Source organism: Lissotriton vulgaris, chromosome 7 (genome assembly GCF_964263255.1).
Source record: "Lissotriton vulgaris chromosome 7, aLisVul1.2, whole genome shotgun sequence".
Classification (NCBI taxonomy): Eukaryota; Metazoa; Chordata; class Amphibia; order Caudata; family Salamandridae; genus Lissotriton; species Lissotriton vulgaris.
Window position 1 is genome coordinate 804,415,183 of NC_141695.1, and position 20,566 is coordinate 804,435,748.

Below are 20,566 nucleotides of genomic sequence, written 5' to 3' on the forward strand. Positions count from 1 at the left end.
AGAAGGCATGTCCATCTCTAACATGGATATTAGCATGTCCGTCTCTACAGGGGATACGAGCAGACACATCCATCAATAATGTGGATACGATCAGGCATGTCCATCTCTAAAGGAGGGTACAAGCAGGCCATCTCTAACTGGGACTAAGATCGAGAAAGTCTGTCTTCAACTTGGGCCAAGACGAGGTGAGTTCTGCCCTGATCGAGGGAGATACGAGCAAGGTATGTGTCTCTTAACAGTGGCTAAGAGCAGGTTAAGCCATCTCAAGATGGGGCTCAAAGAAGGTGTGCCCATCTTTACCCGAGGTCTCAGGCGGGCAGAGAAGAAGGGCAGAACTGTCTACCAGGTGTGAAGAGGAGGCCTGTCGTGGTACCAGTCATTTTTGTTGAATGACAAAGATGTTTTAAGCATCTCAGAAAGTGGAACCTATTCACCTCGCTTTATGTTGAAAAATAAACAATGGGTTTACATTGCACCAAAAATTTATTTTTTAATTGATGTGGATGTCTGGTCACAAGGGGAAGAGGAGGAGAGCCGAAACTTACCAGAAATGCATGGATGGAAGGAATGGTTATGTCCAGGGCTGTCTATGACTTTTAACGTTTCAGTCGGGTTGGAGTTAGGTCGTGAATGTTATTGCCTCCAGAGTAAGAGCACCCTCATAACCAAGAAGATTCTCTTGAAAATGTGCCTTCAAAGTGGTGGTGTAAGAATCGTTATTAATAATCAAAAATCAGAGTGAGAATGGACATTTGTAACTGCGTTACCTAGGTTTCATAGTTTTTAATAATGCCTTGATTACTTACTGGTAATTCCCATTACTCCCGTTCTACATTCTCATCCCACTGCTTACGTCATTAGGTGTGTATGCACCCTACCGACGGGCTCCCCACTGCCTACCTAAAAAAAAAAGAAGAAAACTCCTCACCCTCCAAGGATACCTAGAAAGGACCACCTCTACCCAGAAACCTCCCTAGTCGACTACCAAATGTGCCCAACAGGGCACCATCAAAGCCGGGCACACAGCAGAGAGGGTGCAAGCATAGTAAGGACTGGAGCAAGGAAGTAGAATCATAGTAATGGTATTATTGCTAAGTAAACAAAACATAGCCTCCTTATCACTTCATTGTCCCAACGTTACGCCATCAGGATCTACCAAAGAAGGCATGGCAGGCATAGATTACCCACCAAAGTAGCCTGCCAAAAGGACACACGCAGTAAAAAGGACTGAACCCAAAAGACCAACAAAACAAAACCCAAAGAGACAGTCCCAAAATAAGCAACAAGCACTGGGAGCTTAAAAAAGCAGAAGTTGCAACCCATGATCCGAGGAGCTGGCCCAAATCAGAGGACACCTACAATAGCACCCTACAGGAGGTAAGAGAGCCGAGGAAGCAAATGGAAGCCACCTGTCAGGCACCAAAAGACAGACAGGCTGGGAAAAGAACAGTATGTACCAAAGGCAGCAGCACAAAGACCCTGCGGCTGAACAAGCACAATTCAACCCAATCAAAATCGAGAGCCCAGGCCGGAGACTATCACGAGCACCCATCCCTGCAAGCAGGGGTGAGGAGTGGAAAGGTGTTGGGCATGTTGCATCACTAAAGTCATCAGTGGTCCCACCTGAGATCAGCCTTGTAAATGACCTCCAGAACATAATTCAAAGTGGACAGAGAAACACTAAAGAATCTCAAGCAAGGTGCAAAAGCACCTCAGGCACAAGCAGGTTCAGCCCCTGCCTTGTGACATTCTTGGAGGACAGGGCCAATGCATGACTATTCCCCACTCCAAGAAAAGGGAGGAGGAAAATGGAATCCAATTGCCCAAACAAAAACGGCATGCAGCGGGAGATAAACCATGCCCTGGGTAGGCTAAGCTTCCACATCTACAAGTTTCAAGTTTCAAGTTTTATTTATTTATGATAACGGAACTCTCACGAGATCCACATAAAAACATAGAAATATATTCAAATAAAATCATAAAAGAGAAAACATACTAACTAGTACATAAAATAAAGATACACAGAGATCAGGGCATCTGAATTTCCACTTAGTACATATCCAGAAAACATTTGAAAAATTTGTATAGTTTAAAACAGAACATTTCATTGGGGGGATTGATCATAGCTGCATTAAAAGCAGAAGCGGGCAAAATATTCAATTGAAAGCAAATGGGTCTTAGCCATTTCCGCCTATAAGGCATCAGTGCGTGGGCAAACATAAATAACATGCAACAAATCCTGCTCCTTCATATGACATAAATCACAGACAGCTGAAGAGCCATACCATTTAGATAAGAGCAATTTCAGAGGCATTAAATCCTGTCTTATTAGAAATAGTAGACGTCTAACCACATGAGGAATATTCCATAGAACATATGGTTGAGCTTTCCTCACAAGACAGGAATCGATAACTGGAGTAATACCCTTTTTCAGAATGCGAAGCTCTCTATCCAGTCTGAACCCTAGTTCCCACGAGGAAGACTTCAAGAGAGTTTTCAACTGATATGGTGACAAAGAAAATAAAACATCTTTATCTAGTTGTAAGTGACTCACAGCATATCTAAAATTGTTTATAATTAATGAATAGTCATTAAAATTTCCCAACAACTCAGTTTTTATAAGATGTCTTAGCGTGCCCGGCTCGCCCCTTGCTAGGCTTAGAACCCAGCGCACGATCCCCGCCAAACCTTGAACCCAGCTACTACGTAAGCCGAATTCCTGTCTCAAGACAGCCGTTGAACTCGCTGTATTGACCGATACAAGGCTACGTAAAATTTTTCCTTCCGAGGAATGTAAAAAGCTCCAATTTTTTATATCAATTAGCTCTATTCGGTAGAGTAAGGAGGCAGGGACTTTTGCTCTCAATACGTCTAACAGTATTGAAAAGTGTCTCCTACCTGTAGCCTTATACAAGGATACCAAACTCTTTCCCTGGACAATAGCTTTCCGGGAATTATTAGCTATATGAGCTTTTTCGCTTAAATTACTGATAACAATTTTACCAAGGAAGGTATACGATTTCACTGTTTCCAATTTTTGGCCCCCTACAGTCCATGGAAAATTCGCATATTTAGTTTTCTTCCTACCCGACATACACATCACTTTGCTTTTTGCAATATTTATCAACAAAAAATGTTTTCCTGCATACTTATGTAAGGCATGCAGGCGATTATTCAATCCCTTGGGTTTTAGGTCAAGAATCAAAATATCATCAGCATACATGAGACATACAATTGGGGAACCCCCCAGGATCAGAGCTATGCCAGAGCATGCATAGAGAGCCAGAGGTAAATCAACTATATAAAGAGAAAACAGCAGAGGAGCCAATAGGCAACCCTGCTTTAACCCATTAGACGTGTGAATAGTTCTAGATAAACCTCTTTCCCCGCCTAGCAAAACTCTGCACCAAGTGTCCGAATACAGGGCACGGACTAATTTAAAAAGAAAAGATGGCATTCCTAAATCGAATAGCTTTCCCCACAGCAATGTCCTGTCCACTTTGTCGACAGCTGTGGAGAAATCGATGAAGGCGCCATACACATGTCCACCACGAACTTTGACATATTTCTCCGTTATAACCTGGAGTGCAGTCAAATTATCTAACGTACCATGCTTTTGCCTAAAGCCAGTTTGTTCAAAGGGCAAAATTTCGGCCTTAGATACCCAATCGTTAATTAAAGCAAGAAGACATTTTGCGAAGACCTTGCCAATGGCATCAAGCAAAGCGATTTGACGATAGTTTTGGGGTAGGTCTCTAGCCCCTTTTTTATATAAAGGGACTAAAATGCTCCCTTTCCAGGATGGGGGGACTGTTCCGCTAATAAAGCAGGATTTAAACACAGGATAAAGAATTTTGCTCCATAATTCACTTTGTTGTTTTAACACCGAAATAGGGACCTCGTCGGGACCCATCGCACCAGAAGAGCGCATGCTTTTGATGGCAAGTTCAATTTCCTTTTCGGACGGTGAATCATATAAACGAGAGTCTACAATGGGAGCATCATCGTCCCGTTGGGGACCATTGTTGCTGTATAAGTTCTCGATGTAATGAGCCCAAATCTGCTCATCAATGGCAATAGGCATAGGACAGGATCTAGTGCCGCAACCCTTGCCAATTAATGACCAGAATATCCTGGCATGTCCCTTATATGAGGCTTCCCGGAGTTGAATCCATAAGGAGTCCTCATTTTCTACAAGGAGAAAAATTGGAGAACACTACCAGTATCTAGCGCCGCCAGTCAAAAAAGAAGGTGCATGAATCAGAAGAAGCACATTGAATGACCCAGACTCCAGGCCTACCCAGCAGACAGAACCACAGAAACCCAAAGGGGCTACCAGAGGCTGTGGAAGGAGGACCCATCAGAGGATGAGCAGAATTAATTTGCAGATCCTTTGCAGCAAACACCAATCAATCCTGGTAAAGTGGAGAGAGGAAAGGCAATCATAAAAGGTACGAAAACAACAACATCTCGCACGCTGGAGCAGGTGGAGACCCCTCTAGTGCACAAGTGCCAGGCAAGGGTACACCCACAGCCAGAGCCACACACCCCATCTGAAAGACCCCAATTCAAAAAAAGGAGAGGAAACAGAAGCAAGAAGAAAAAGTCACAGGAAGGCAGTCCACATCATCCTTCCACACCCATAGGCAGTCACAACGGGATAAGCAAGAACTGGGACCCAGCGGTGGGCGTGAGCTGGTATTAAAGGGCCAAACAGGGTCTAAAGGTAGGCAGGAAGCAAACGATGACTGCCTTCCACCAACAAAAAGGTTGTTTCTGAAAAGAGTTGGAAGTTTTTAGGCACACCTGGTGGGGGAATGGTTTGAATATTTTTTTTATTTTAACCAGGCAGCCAGGCACCTGTTTTTAGGGTGTGCATGCACATGACTTAAGGACTGGGACCATGAATTGAATAGGAAGTAATGCTGAGGCGTAGACGGGTGGGAAGAGGGACATTGTTTGACAATCCTTTTTAGGTCTCGCTGAAGCAATGCGTAAGCATTGTTCGGCGAGATTCTAGTAAGGCTTCCGAAAAGTCTCCCCAAGCTGCGGATTAGACACAGTTCATGTGAGCCAGGCGTGTGCACATCAACCAGCCACATCTCACATCGCACTCCATACACCATTTGTCTGCGACTTCAAAGCAAGCCGTTACCCCGCCCCCCCATCAGACTTCAATGGAATGCGCTCCCGAGGTTCTTGACAGATCAACGATTTTTTCCTGCAGCCTTCCTGTTGCTATGTGCGGGATCATGACATTCCCTTTACATTTCCAGTTTCACGAGTCACTAGAAGGCTTTAGTTATCCATGTGATCTATGAGCTGGCCAGTTCACTCTGAGCTAGCTCTGACTGTCCCCCTTACACATCTGTCCCTCTCATGCACATGCAAACTCTTCTCAGTACAGAACAGTCTCTGAAGAGCGGGGGCTGTCTCTACCACTGCATGCAAGCACCTTTGTGTTCACAGCAGTCTCTTCAGAGGCACCACTGACTGTCCCTCAGCACACAACCTTCTCTTCAGGGGCACCGCGGACTGTCCTTCGGCACACAGCCGTCTCTTAAGAGGCACCACAGACTGTCCTTCTGCACACAGCCATCTCTTCAGAGGCACCGCGTGCTGTCTCTCAGCACACGACCTTCTCTTAAGGGGCACCGCAGACTGCCCCTCAGCACACAGCTGTCTCTAAAGAGGCATGACGCACTGTCCCTCGGCACACAGCAGTCTCTTCAGGGGCACTTCGGACTGTTCCCTCCCGGTACACACAGCTCCTCTCAGTAGACAACACTCGTGAGCCTTTCCGGCTGTCCCCTACCAATAGACAGCAGCTACTCTTCAGAGACATCACCGACTGTCCCTTCCAGTGAAGCCAGCTCCTACCAGTACACAGCTGTCTCTTCGGAGCCTATCCAAACAGTCCCTAAGACTTCACAACCAGCACAAACAGTCCCTCCCATTACACAGCCATCTCTTCAGAGCCTGCAGGGAGAGAGGCACATCTTTAGGGATGGGGAAGGTGTTTGGGGTGTTACACCCTCCCAATAAATGTGTTTCCGCATGGCTCGGCCAACTCGTTTTTTTATTTATTTTTTATTAACATCTTAAATAATGGCGGTCAAGCATCTAGTCCTGTGCGGCTTGTTTTAAATTTCTCACGATCTGTTTGTGATCTCCCTCCTCCCTCTCTTCCCCCCACGCCCTTCCCTCCTAGTATTTACCCCCAGGTAAGCATGGGCGGAAAATCCGTTTCGCTCGCGGATTTTGCGGATTTTCGGTAAATTCGCAATCCGCGAGATTCGCGAATCTCCCGCAAAATCCGCAAATCCGCGAGCAGCGGATTTTGCTCGCACTGTTCGCACTGTTCGCGTGAGTTCGCGCCCCGCGAATAAGTGCAAAATTGCAGAAATACGATCTTAGCAAAACTGAAAGTAACTACTTACCAGGTTCAAAAGTTCAGGCTCATCATTAGTAGCCATTTCCTGTAGTGCTTCCTGAGGGGCCCCTCCAGAGTTCAGTTGCCAGTTGAAACTATTATGTGACCCTGCTCTGAACCTCAGAATAGTTACACATATGCCACAAAGGTCCTGAATTACAGCTAAGGGAGACAAGCAGGAGCCAGGCTGGAAGTTCAAGTCCATTAATCAGCCCCTAATGCATTATTGTCAGTTGGGGCAGGGCAGGTGTTGTAACTAATTTTGCAACAATGAAAGCACTTAGCAAGTGCAAAAGATCACTAATCAGGAAGCACTAAGGAAGCAGGTGCCAGCTAAAAAAATATTCTGTGACACATTAATCAGCCCCAAATTAATTCAGGTCACTTGAGGCAGGGAAGGTGTGCTTGCGTTGCCACAATAATGTACACTGACTGGACAACCAGAGGGTGCTGTGATGAAACAGAGGGTGGCATGGGTGGGCCAGAGGGTGGCATGAGTAGTCAGAGAGTGGCAGTGGTGACAGAGAGTGGCAGTGATGAAGAAGAGTGTCCCAAACAGGCTGGACACGTAGAAACAACAAGTTCGCGAAACTTGCGACCCGACAGGTAAGTTCGCAATTTGCGACATTGTAAAAAACCCTCGCGAACTGGCAGAAACCCGCGCAAACACAAAAAAAAAAAAATCCGCAAATTCACGAGAATTCGCGGATTTTGCGGATTGCGAGTTCGCAAATCCGCAAAATTCGCGAACGCGAGATTCGCAAAATTCGCCCATGCTTACCCCCAGGACTAATGTTATCTCCATCTCTGACGGTGCCAGAAGACTCTCGAGCAGACTGTAACATCTGGGCCTAGCAGGCAGTAGCCCTCGGGAAACTGAGCCCCTTCTCTGAGCCGCAGGCCCAACCTTTCACAACCCCCCCCCACACACAACCCCACTCACACACACACAAACAACCCAAAAACACACAACCCCACAAACACACAACCCCACATACACACACACAACCCCACACACACAACCAGACAACTCCACACACACAACCCCCCACACACACAAACACAACCAATACGCACACAACCCCACACCACACAACCCCCCACACACAACCACAACCCCACACCACACAACCCCCCCACACACACACCCACAAACACAACCCCCCACACACACACAACCACACACGCAAAACCCCACACACAACCCCACACACACAACCCCCCACACACACAACCACACACACACACAACCACACAAACATACCAACACACACACAACCACGTACACACACACACACACACACACACACAACCACACACACAACCCCCTCCCCCCCACACACAACACCACACACACACACAACCCCACACAACCCCACACACACACACACACAACCCCACACACACACAATCACACACACAACCCCACAAACACAACCCCACACACACACAACCCCCCCACACACACACAACCCCTCACACACACACAACCCTACACACACACACACACAACCACACAACAGGATAGCAAAACATAGCATAGCAAAACATAGTATAGCATAACAAAACACAACAAAACAAAGCATAACAAAACATAGCATAACAAAACACAACACAACATAGCATAGCATAACAAAACATAGCATAGCATCACAAGCATAGCATAACAAAACATAGCATAGCATAACAAAACACAACAAAACATAGCATAGCATAACAAAACATAGCATAGCATAACAAAACATAGCATAGCCTAACAAAACATAGCAAAACATAACATAGCATAGCATAACAAACAAAGCATAGCATAGCATAACAAAACATAGCATAACATAGCATAACAAAACAAAACCTAGCATAACAAAGCATAGCTTAACAAAACACAACAAAACATAGCATAACAAAACATAGCATAGAATAACAAAACATAGCATAACAAAACACAACACAACATAGCATAGCATAACAAAACATAGCATAGCATCACAAGCATAGCATAACAAAACATAGCATAGCATAACAAAACACAACAAAACACAGCATAGCATAACAAAACATAGCATAGAATAACAAAGCATAGCATAGCAAAACACAAAAAAGCATAGCATAAAAAACACAACAAAACATAGCACAACAAAACATAGCATAGCATAACATAGCCTAGCAAAACAAAGCATAGCAAAACAAAGAATAGCATAACAAAACATAACATAGCATAACAAAACACAACAAAACATAACAAAACAAAACATAGCATAACAAAACAAAACATAGCATAGCATAACAAAAATAAAGAACAGCATGGCATATCATAACAAAACATAGCATAACAAAACATAGCATAACAAAACATAGCATAGCATAACAAAACATAGCATAGCATAACAAAACACAATGAAACATAGCATAACAAAAACATAGCATAACAAAACATAGCATAGCATAGCAAAACACAACGAAACATAGCATAACAAAACATAGAATAGCAAAACAAAACATAGCATAGCATGACAAAGCACAGCATAACAAAACAAAACATAGCATAGCATAAAAAAACACAACAAAACATAGCATAACAAAACATAGCATGGCATAACAAAACAAAGCATGGCACATCATAATAAAACACAACAAAACATAGCATAACAAAACATAGAATAGCAAAACAAAACATAGCATATCATAACAAAGCACAGCATAACAAAACAAAACATAGCATATCATAACAAAGCACAGCATAACAAAACAAAACATAGCATAACAAAACATAGCATGGCATAACAAAACAAAGCATGGCATATCATAACAAAACACAACAAAACATAACAAAACAAAACATAGCATAGCATAACAAAACAAAACATAGCATAGCATAACAAAACAAAGCACAGCATGGCATATCATAACAAAACATAGCATAGCGTAACAAAACATAGCATAGCATAACAAAACACAACGAAACATAGCATAACAAAACATAGAATAGCAAAACAAAACATAGCATAGCATAACAAAGCACAGCATAACAAAACAAAACAAAGCATAGCATAACAAAACACAACAAAACATAGCATAACAAAACATAGCATGGCATAACAAAACAAAGCATAGCATATCATAACAAAACACAACAAAACATAACATAACAACTATCACACTCACTCTATCACCATCACTCTATCTATCAATCTATCTATCTATCTATCTATCTATCTATCTATCTATCTATCTATCTATCTATCTATCTATCTATCTATCTATCTATCTATCTATCTATCTATCTATCTATCTCCCTCCCTCACTTTATCTATCGCTCTCCCTCTATCTATCTATCGCCCTCACTCTATCTATCTATCGTATCACCACAGCATCACTCAGCACCACCACAGCATCACTCAGGGGCATCACAACATCACTATGCACTACCACAGCATCACTGAACGCCACAGCATCACTCGTCGCCACCACAACATCACTCAGCGCCACCACAGCATCAATCTGTGCAACCATTTAACAACAACTGGTTCAAATATGTTCTCTTAATGTTTCAAGCTTTATTACAAATTTCACAAAAGTATGTTAATATTTCACTTCCGTTCTTGGTTTTTCCTCACAATAAAATACACTGAACATAATCTTCACAAAAGTTATTTACAAAAGTTTAAGCTATTGCCATTATAAATTACAATAACTTTTATTTAAGTATTCATTATTTTAAAAAATTAAAAGCCATTGTTATACATTTAAGTCACGTGAATACAACACATATTGCATTAGAAATGCTATAGGTGTCACATTTGCGAAAGTTATAACTATTGGCATTGTAAATGACAAAGCTATTAATTTCGCTATTTTCAAAACCAACACATAAATAAAATATTTGTCATTTACAATACCAATAGCTCAAACTTTCCTACTGCGAGACCTATTGCATTGCAAATGCTTGTTTAAGCTTACTACTATTTCAGATTTAGCATAGGACTGCATATACTATACCTGTAGTAATGTGGGTTTGTCTGTTATATTATGCTATGGTACACTATGTTATATTATGTGATGTACATTTGTACAGTGCGCATTTCACCAAAAGAGTATCCTGGAGCTAAGAGAAGAATAAACTCTCCTGCCTGGAGTTTATTGGAATAGCCAAGTTTCTACCAGAATTCTGTTACCTTAAGAGCCAGGTATGAAAAGGTGTGACCACCACCTCTTCAGGGACACAGAGGCAAGCTGGAAGTTGGTGAAGCAGATGTGTCTGGCAGGGTTGTGAAAGCTGACACAGCTGTTAAGGCAAGTGGGACCTAAGTTTTGAAGTGCTTTGCACGGGTGCATGAGTTGTTTGAAAAAGGGGGATTTGTGGATGTGGAGTCGGAGGAGGTTTTTGAGGTGAGTGAAAATGTGGGTGCGGGAGGTGGAAAGATTGAATGTAAGTCTGCCTGGCTGCTTCGTTCTGGATGACCTGGACCCTTATTGTGAGTTGGATGGAAATTTCCATGTTAAGTGCCTTGCCGTAGTCTAACTTAATAGTGATTAGAGCTTGGGTGATAGCACAACGGATATGGAAGGGGAGCCATCTGAAGGTTTCCCTGAGGAGCTTGAGGAAGTTGAAGCAGGAGGAGGCGAATGAGTTAGCCTGGCTGGACACTGAGATGTTGCTGTTGATCATGATCCCTAGGTTCCTAGCTAGGAAACATGGGGTGAATCTTAGTTCCGATGGCCACCAGCCAGAAGACCAGAACAAGGTGTATATTGTAAAGAATATCCCCTCAGGCTGTGCGAGTTGGTCTTTATTCAGAGGGCGACTTCTAAAATGTATACGGCAGTGGCATAGCTAGACCTTTGGCCTCCCACCACCGCAACCCCCCCTTTCCACACGACTGGTATTCAGTGGACCTTTGCTTAGCTGTTTGTATTGTCATCAGAGAGGGAGAGGATGAACTGTGTTATTGGCGTCTGAGACGATGTTGAGCCCATAGGAGCGGAGGAAGTTGGTGAACGGAGCCATGTAGATACTGAAGAGTGTGGGCTGAGAGATGAGCTTTGGGGAGCACTGCAGATCAGACGTATGTGTAATGTATAAGCACACCCTGATTCTCTGGTGCCTTTAGCCATCATCACTAAGCAGCCTGGGAGGAGAAGGGGGTATGGCAAGAGTATGATAAGAGGGTTTAAATGAGTGAAGAGGTAGTTAGCAATGGGGGATTGGACTGATGCGTAAAGGCAACAGATGAATTGATGCGATGCAGAAAAAAACCGAGAGAGAGAATATGCATCAAATAGTGTATGATGTGGTCACTCCTCTATGACTGTGTTGCAGCTATGCCAAAGCCGCTCTTTAAAACAGACTCATCGTCTCCATTTTGTGATTTTGATCCAGATGCTCTGTATGTGAATTTCCCCTGAGGACGTGATAGAAAAGAACTCCTCAATCCCAAGTTCGTCTCTGCATGAGCTGTCTCAGCCCACCTCTTTTACTTCGGGGTGCTCATCTTACTGACCCTTTTCAGAGCAGATAGTGTCAATCTTCAGACTGGACACTCAGCTGCAGGGGTGGGAGCTCCATGAAGGACTGCTAAATCCAAAGGACACTGTTCACCGTTACTCCAAAGCCAAGAGCACCCTCAAGGCGTCCTTCCTTTAGCAGCAGTTCCACTAAAAATATCAATGGCACATTTTTCTGACTTTCCCACCCTTTCTTTCCCATTCATTTTTCTATGTCACCAGATGGCCTCATTTGCTGTCACTGAAAACTGTTGAAGTCATTTTACTCCGCTTTCCCTTCGTAACGTCTTCAATCCAGCGGGTGGTTAGCCACTTCAATTTTTGTTACCTTTCATGAACTTGATTTGTAGCTACATTCTTTATTCTTTTAACTATGTTACTTTTAAGTTGTGAAGTCTTGAGCTGTGGGAAACCTCTAATCCAATCGACTGTGTGTTGCCTACCTGCAGTGCCTACATCTCTTCCCCGAAAGGCTACCAAAGGTAAGCCTTCAAATTCAAGATGCTGAGACCACCTCCAGCTGCCAGGACTCATCATGGTACAAACCATGCCAGTAAGCCGAGGCCTGGCACTCTGCCGAGCACCTAAGGCCAGCATGGGTCCTCCCTTCTGGAACCAGACTGGGCATCCAGTGAGGCTTGTGGGTGGGAGTCCGAACACCACTGTCATTATTAGAAGCCCACCCCACCCAAAGTACCTAAGCACAGTCTACTCCAAAGAAATGCTGACATACTACAGGTCTCATCCCTGCCTAGTCTGTCAGGTCGAAGACCCTACCATGGCTCCCTTGAGCTACCGTTTTGAGGGCCGGGTGCAAAGATAAGCCCAGATTATTTTACAGAATATTGGCATTTTCCATTGCGCCACTCCCAGAGTGTTTGACATACCCTGGACCGCTAAGCATATACATCCACCATGCTTTTTCCAAATAGGAGACCAACCAAGCAAACCAACCATACAGAGCACCTAGCTGTGTGAATTACATTTCACGCAACTACAGATCGATTCAAAGACACTGAGAATGGATGTCACGTAACCTTGTGTTGACAAATTGAGAATTTTTAATCCAGCAGGAGAAAATCTCATTCAGAAATTAAATTGAAATGTAGACTCAAACTGATCCGAAGAGAGACAAAGTAGAAATGCCAATTTGTGGTGTATAACGCATTGCCAAGTATTTCTATGTGGGGTGTTCTGTTTATTTCACTTTAGTTGAGCCCTTGTGGCCTACATTTGCTTGGTAGTTTAGGTTTTTGTTGTATTTCTATTCTTACCCTATTGTGAGGAGGTCAAGCAGATGAGCTGGTAACACACTATAACGTGATAGAGTGCTTGGAAGAGAGCTAAGAGTGGTGTGTTTGCTGTGGGCCTCAATGAAAAGTGTTTTGGGGGGGTGCAGGAGAGACCTGATGGCAAACACTATGTGGACGCCACAGAACACGCAGGGGTTGCTGGGCCTCAATCGAGGGGGTTGGATCATTCGCCTCTGATGTCCTGGGGTCTGTGTCGTACCATGGCTGTGCAAACTGGACTAAATACTACCCATTCAACACTTGACACTTAGTGGTATCAGTGGCAATGGCTTGAGCAGTTGTAATAGTGTGAGTTTAGGCCACGTGCATGTCGGTGTGCTCAGTCTTTCATAGTTCATGAAGTTTTTCTCTCACTGTAATGAGTCCTAAGGGTATTTAGCTGTCAGGCGGCAGCTAGTTGGCAGCAGCACCATCCCTTCTCCCGCTTCTAGGTGGGCATGCACGCCACATGTCCAATGCAGCCTCCTCTGGCTGCAGCAAGGTCGCGGCTGAAGTGTGGCACCAGAAGCAGATGCCAGAGTGCCAACAGAGTATGAAAACAGAACACCTGGAGCCGTAGAAAGTCCACTAGGCTGGATCTTGTCTTTCCCACACTTTGACCAGGATCTGAGTGCTATGCTTCACAAGGCTCCTCTTCAAGGCACTAGGCTCCTTGGTGAAAAGAGCTTGGGCCAGGCCTAGATCTCTTCAGAACCAGTGGCACACAAGTATGTTTCAGAATTTGGATGGAGTGTAGCAGCACATGGTAACCACAAAAGTTCGTTTGATCACAGTGGCACAGGACAGGATCAAGCTCAATCACAGTTATTTTGGTCACAATGGCACAGGAACAACTGCGCTCGCAGACCTCATTGCAGCAGCACCGGGCAGCCGTGATTCTGCTGTTCTTGCCTGGAACCACAAACAGGAGAGCCTGTCAGCGGCAGGTGCGGCTGCTGCAGGTAGAGCTGTCGGGTGGTGCGGCCAGTTGGGGGGGATTTCGAGAGACAACCACGAGGGTTAATTATTTATTTATTTAATTTCCCCTAGTGATCGTCCCCCGAAATCCCCCCCCAGCCGGCACCAACGCCCCACCGATCTTACCTACAGCACCACCTGCACTGGGGTCTTGCTGCATCTGACTCCCACTGGGCAGTGACTCCTTCTGCAGGGCTAGCAGGCTCTTTTCCTTTCTCATGAAGCAGACTGAAGTCTAGGTGTTTCAGGGCAGATTAACAGCTTCTTCCAGCAAGGCAAGACTCATGTGATGTCCCATCACATCTGGGAAGCTGGCTGTTAGGTAAACACCAGCTCTGGTTGCACAGCAGTCCTTTGAGCACTCTGCAGAGCACACTCTTCCTTGGTCATACAGAACTTGAAACTGGAACAAGTGTGTCCCACTTTTATCAGTCAACACAGACAGGAGATGTGGATCCACTGTCTGCACTTTCGGAACTGGCTGGGAAGGTTCTCCTTTCAAGTGTCCTTGTCAGACATTACCTTTGTGTAGAGGGGTGCTCCTCTTTGTGTAGAGGGACGCTCCTCACAGCAGGGTAGTCTGGAGCACCCACAAAAGAAGCACAAATTGTAAGTATTCTGCACCCGGCTTTCATGAGCCTCCCTGAAGTGTGAACAGAAGAAAGACACAAGGGTGGCCTCATCTAAGGGGCCCCTTTCACCTTGAACAATAGAAACTGCAGTCTCACCCTTTACACCCACCATCTGACAAATAGCAGTGCAACAGGAAGAGTAATCAGTAGAACCTCAAGCTAAAGGCCTAATCGAATTACTAAAGGAGCCTTTCTCCTCTCTTCCCATTCTAGAGTCTAGGTCTTCTCCCTCCAGCTTCAGAATTGTTAGCAGTTTCCTTGTATGGGAAAACAACTTCACCTCCATCTTGTCCATGGTGTTGGGCTAAGGGCATCCCAAATGGATTCTACAGGCACACTCAAACACACAATACATGTACCATTCAGCCCACGTGTACCAGGATGCACAACATACCCTTGAAATGTTGGTGCTAGGATCTGGGTGATTAAGAAGAACAAGGGTCCTCAGCAATTTGAAGTAACAAAATATTATAATATAGACCACAATAGGCTAGTATATATTTTCCTTGCCCAGACGGACAGGGAATTTATTATAAATCAATTCAAGTATATGAGTTTACATTTAGCAACAAGCAATTCTTGCAGTAAGGCACAGTCCTGTACCGTACTGGAGAGTTAGGAGTAGAGAGGAGGGAAATAACAGTAGAAAATGAAAGAAAAAGGTTCTTCAGGCAAAGAGGAATGAGCGATCTGGGTGCTGTATAGAATCAATATGAACAGTATTTCCCAGAGTAGCACATACAGCAAACAGTGTACAATGGTCAACAGTATGTCTACTAAAAGGAGTCGACGTTTCGATCCCGTGCTCAAATTAAAATGGGATCATCTTCAGGACTTAAACATTGTGATTGCCTGGTTATTTATTGTATACGCCTGTTAGGGGAAAAACAGGAGAAAAGAACAGAAACACAATGTTTTGTAAATTTCAAGAAGTCAGCATAGCCGCGTTTATCATCATTCGGATTCGCAGTGATGAGGTGCCATTGTTACAAATTATTTGGAGTGACAATGATGTTCGGTGCATAATAAATGCCGTAATGAAAGCCATGTGGGATAGACGTGGGTGAAGAGTAGCTGGTGCCTCCGTGGTTGTGAGGAGGAAGCCAGCGTGACCAATTGCTAAGTATGGCAATGGTGGTTCAATTGGCGCTCTTTCTGGCGTGCCAGGTCGGCAGCAGATATTGAAGAATGGTGATAGTGAGCATAGCCTCCTGACCGTCGCGTGTGGATTTCGATAGGTAACCGTCTGTGAAACTCATAATGAAGCGAGCGGTGTTGGCTCTTCATCAAACATCAAATCAACCATCAATTGTAGGAAAATGAGGCAGTGAGCGTGTTGAACTGGTGGTAGCGTGAACTACCCGATGAGTGCACAGTGCAAGGGTTTTCGACGAGTGAGAGCATACCTTCGGCGAGTGAGAGCATACCTTCTAAGAGGGGAGAGATGGGGCCCGAGGCGTTCTATGAGGGCTGGGGGGCACAAACAATGATGCTCCTGGAGGTATTGCATCTGATGACGCTGGTGATACTAAAATGAGAGGGAGGGGTTACCGATAACAAATGATCTAGAGCTGTTTGCTGTATGTGCTACTCTGGGAAATACTGTTCATATTGATTCTATACAGCACCCAGATCGCTCATTCCTCTTTGCCTGAAGAACCTTTTTCTTTCATTTTCTACTGTTATTTCCCTCCTCTCTACTCCTAACTCTCAAGTATGGTACAGGACTGTGCCTTACTGCAAGAATTGCTTGTTGCTAAATGTATTTAAACTCATATACTTTAATAAATTTATAATAAATTCCCTGTCCGTCTGGGCAAGGAAAATATATAGCAGCCTATTGTGGTCTATATTATAATATTTTGTTTAGTGTGGCAGGGTATGCTCAGACGTGAGTCCCTTGCTCACTTTGCCACTGGATTCAAGCGGGCCGGGCTGAAGACGGCTGATATGCCAGAAACCGGTCCTCGGAAGCTTGTTTCCGGTCCAGGGAAGACATGGCTTGGCAGTTCGGGCTGGACTGTTCCCATGAGGCACAGGGTCAGACTGATTTGCATATAGCCATGTCTGAACTGGGGTGGCAGAGTGGGCTAAAGAACGGTGATGGATTAAACCCAGATCTTTTGACTGGGTGTGAGTGTTTGATTGATTCAGATGCTCCGTCCATCACCACCCCCTTTTATACCGCTTTTGGCCACCATAAGTGTGGCAGGGTATGCTCAGACGTGAGACTTTGCCACTGGATTCAAGCGGGCCGGGCTGAAGACGGCTGGAATGCCAGAAACCGGTCCTCATAAGCTTGTTTCCGGTCCAGGGAAGACATGGCTTGGCATTTCTGGCTGGACTGTTCCCATGAGGCACAGGGTCAGACTGATTTGCATATAGCCATGTCTGAACTGGGGTGGCAGAGTGGGCTAAAGAACGGTGATGGATTAAACCCAGATCTTTTGACTGGGTGTGAGTGTTTGATTGATTCAGATGCTCCGTCCATCACCACCCCCTTTTGTACCACTGTTTGCTGTATGTGCTACTCTGGGAAATACTGTTCATATTGGTTCTATACAGCACCCAGATCGCTCATTCCTCTTTACCTGAAGAACCTTTTTCTTTCATTTTCTACTGTTATTTCCCTCCTCTCTACTCCTAACTCTCCAGTACGGTACAGGACTGTGCCTTACTGCAAGAATTGCTTGTTGCTAAATGTATTTAAACTCATATACTTGAATTGATTTATAATAAATTCCCTGTCTGGATGGGCAAGGAAAATATATAGCAGCCTTTTGTGGTCTATATTATAATATTTTGTTACTTCAAATTGCTGAGGACCCTTGTTCTTCTTAATAACTGATACCCATGGTCCACAGCTACCACCTGGGTCCCCCTTGTTTACTTAAAAAAAGGATCTGGGTGATGGCATGGAAGTTGAACTTAACACAAGTGGTCCAGTAGGTGTACACTCCAGTGACACAGATAAAAAGGTCTGGTCAAAAGTATGGTTTCACACAACACTGCCACCACGGCGCTATGTACTGAACCCATGACAGGGACATTAGTGCACTGTCAGTGATATGAGTATATGCCTGGTGTGCCCCTCCAGGTGACAGGGGAGGTTCAGACCCTCACTCATGTCAAGGGACAGGCCCTGGTGCTCTGCATATACCCAGGATTAGTGTGAGGCTGGGCAAAAGATCATCAACGAGGATACCAGATACACACAGTCAGACACATGGAGCAGGGGAGAACGACCATACACCATTCACAGGCATTACCACCCCACACATCCTTGGTGCTCTAAACATGTCAAGATCAAAAGGAGGTAGATATGGAAGAGACAGAGTGGACACCGGTTATAATTAGCTGTCTGCTATAAATTACACTGCAAGTCCCCTACTGAGTTTATGGTGATTTCCAAATTACTTTCAAACCACCTCATATGCTGGACACAGCAATTAAGAAATCTTGTGTAAAGATGGGAGAGAGAGGACATAGATTCACATGGATTGTGTTACAGTCATCCCTTAAATATGCCTTGTTCTCAAAGAATTCATAATGCTTTATTATGTCCGTTTTGAAAATAGTGACGGATGAGGGTGGAAAATGCAGGTTGGGTTGTTTTGAAATCACCCAAGATGCCATACATATATTGTAGATCTCTTGGGGCTTTGGTGTCTATCCTCATCAGTGTTAAGCAGCTTCAATCAGGTGAGTTGATGGTGACTGACTAGTGTCATATGTGTGACCTGTGGGTTTAAAAAGCAGGTTGCACTGTTATGGTTGTTCAACGGGTCCAACTGTCAGGTTAGGATCATTTATTGGTCATAAATAGTTTATTTTAAGAAATAAACTCCTGTAGGTTTGGCATTGCCATCTGCTTGAAAGTGTACTGCTTTGTATTGCAGTGTACTACCCAAGCCCTGGAAACGTGTGGTTAGCTCACATGCAGTTTCCCTGCAAAGGGAAACTGCAAGTGAGCTAACCTGGTCTTTTGTGTGGCACGGAGCTTGGAATATGCCCAGAATGAACAATCTAGCTCTCCTTTACTACGAATGGACCAGCAAACCGCTGACACTGGCTCAGTATGCATTGTCAGTCAGCAACACATTGCACTGTGCAAGTCACATCAGAGTGCTTAGGGGAACCGTAAAGTTCTGCAGAGCTCTGGGATAAAGCACCACTCCTTTCATGGCCCTCTAATGCTTCCTGACAGTACGACTTCTCGCTTTTCCCTCATTGCTGGAAAGGCTGCTAGTCCTTCCCCTGGACGTATTGAAGGGCTCTTGCAGATTGCATCGACACCAGCACAAACAGTACCGAGGAAGTCTTCGCCACCCTCAATGATTTCATCATTTCAAAGTGACTCTTGAATTTATTCTATTTGGATAGTTAGAGAACGGATACTCAGCACTTTTACGATTAATATATACGAGGAGGAGTTGGCACAACCCCTAAGTAGTGTCACAGATTTTCCAAACCATACAATACAAACAAACAAGGAAATAACAAAATAAGGCAAACCAGAAAGGATGTATATAGTGTCCGGCATGAAATTATTTCAAAGGTTTCACCATGCCTCCTACCGCCTCCAGCAAAATTACCCTGGCAAAACCTTTTCAACAAGCTCTCTGAATTTTTCTGTAACAAAATCATCTCAATATAAGGCAACTTAGACTCTCAAATGGACCTCATCACTGTTGCAACTCATCTTCTCATCATGGCCGAAAAGCAAACCCTGACCTTGTAGTCTGCCATCACCACCAGCAAAACATTCCCTACAATGAATACCATCTACTTGGGGGTCCATCTGACCCTTTTCCTCACCAGACCTTCACCAAAGGATTTCCACTGATCAGCGAAGCTCTAACACCCATCCTTAATACTTCTGTCAACTCAGCCACATTCCCAGACACCTGGAAACTTGCCACCATCACACCCCTGCTCAAGAAACCATCCGCTGATCCAGTCACACTCTCCAACTACAGACCCATCTCCCACCTACTATTTCTGGCCACGGTCTTAGAGAAACTCATCGACCACCTCTCCAGCCAGCTCCTTGATGCTACACAGTATGGATTTAGGCTCAATCATAGTACAGAAAAAGCATCCATTGCTACCACAGACTACATCTGCATTCCTTGACAGAGAAGACATGGCAGTCCTCAATCTCCAGATTCTCTCTTCTGCATTTGACATAGTCTCATCAGCCTCCTACACGAAATTGGCATCCAAGGACCTACTCTCCATTGGATCTGCTCTTTCTTAATGGATAGAACACAAGCTGTCAGCCTAGAAACGTACTCCTCGGAAGCCAGCAAACTCATCTGCGCAGTGCCTCATGGTTCATCGCTCAGCTCTACCCTCTCCAACACATACTGATCCATATGGCCAATGTCATCTGCTTACACATACTCTACCTCTCGGACAAGACCCCAACACAAGAAACAAGTTCACCGACTGCATGACCGATGTCGCTAACTGGATGAAAGCCAACACTGACAAAACAGAAGTGGTGATCTTCAGCAAAAATACCTCACCATAACACGCCAACTAGTGGCCGGCAGAACTTGGACCCACACTAGGAACCTCAGAATCAACAAAATGGGCATGACTGTACAAGTCAATGCCTTCACTGCCTCCTGGTTCCATGATGCTGAGGGTGATCTTGAAATGGCTCCCAAGCAACACCAGAAAAACTGCCACTCACACCCTAGTCGCCAGCCAGTTGGACTACT

General features: G+C 44.6%; 1 protein-coding gene across 1 annotated transcript in view; it reads right to left on the bottom strand.

The window, feature by feature from the left end:
- The window catches only part of C1QTNF1 (C1q and TNF related 1), an 80,397-nt gene that overhangs the window by 40,684 nt on the left and 19,147 nt on the right, over positions 1-20,566 (bottom strand). The gene's annotated exons all lie outside the window — the stretch shown is intronic.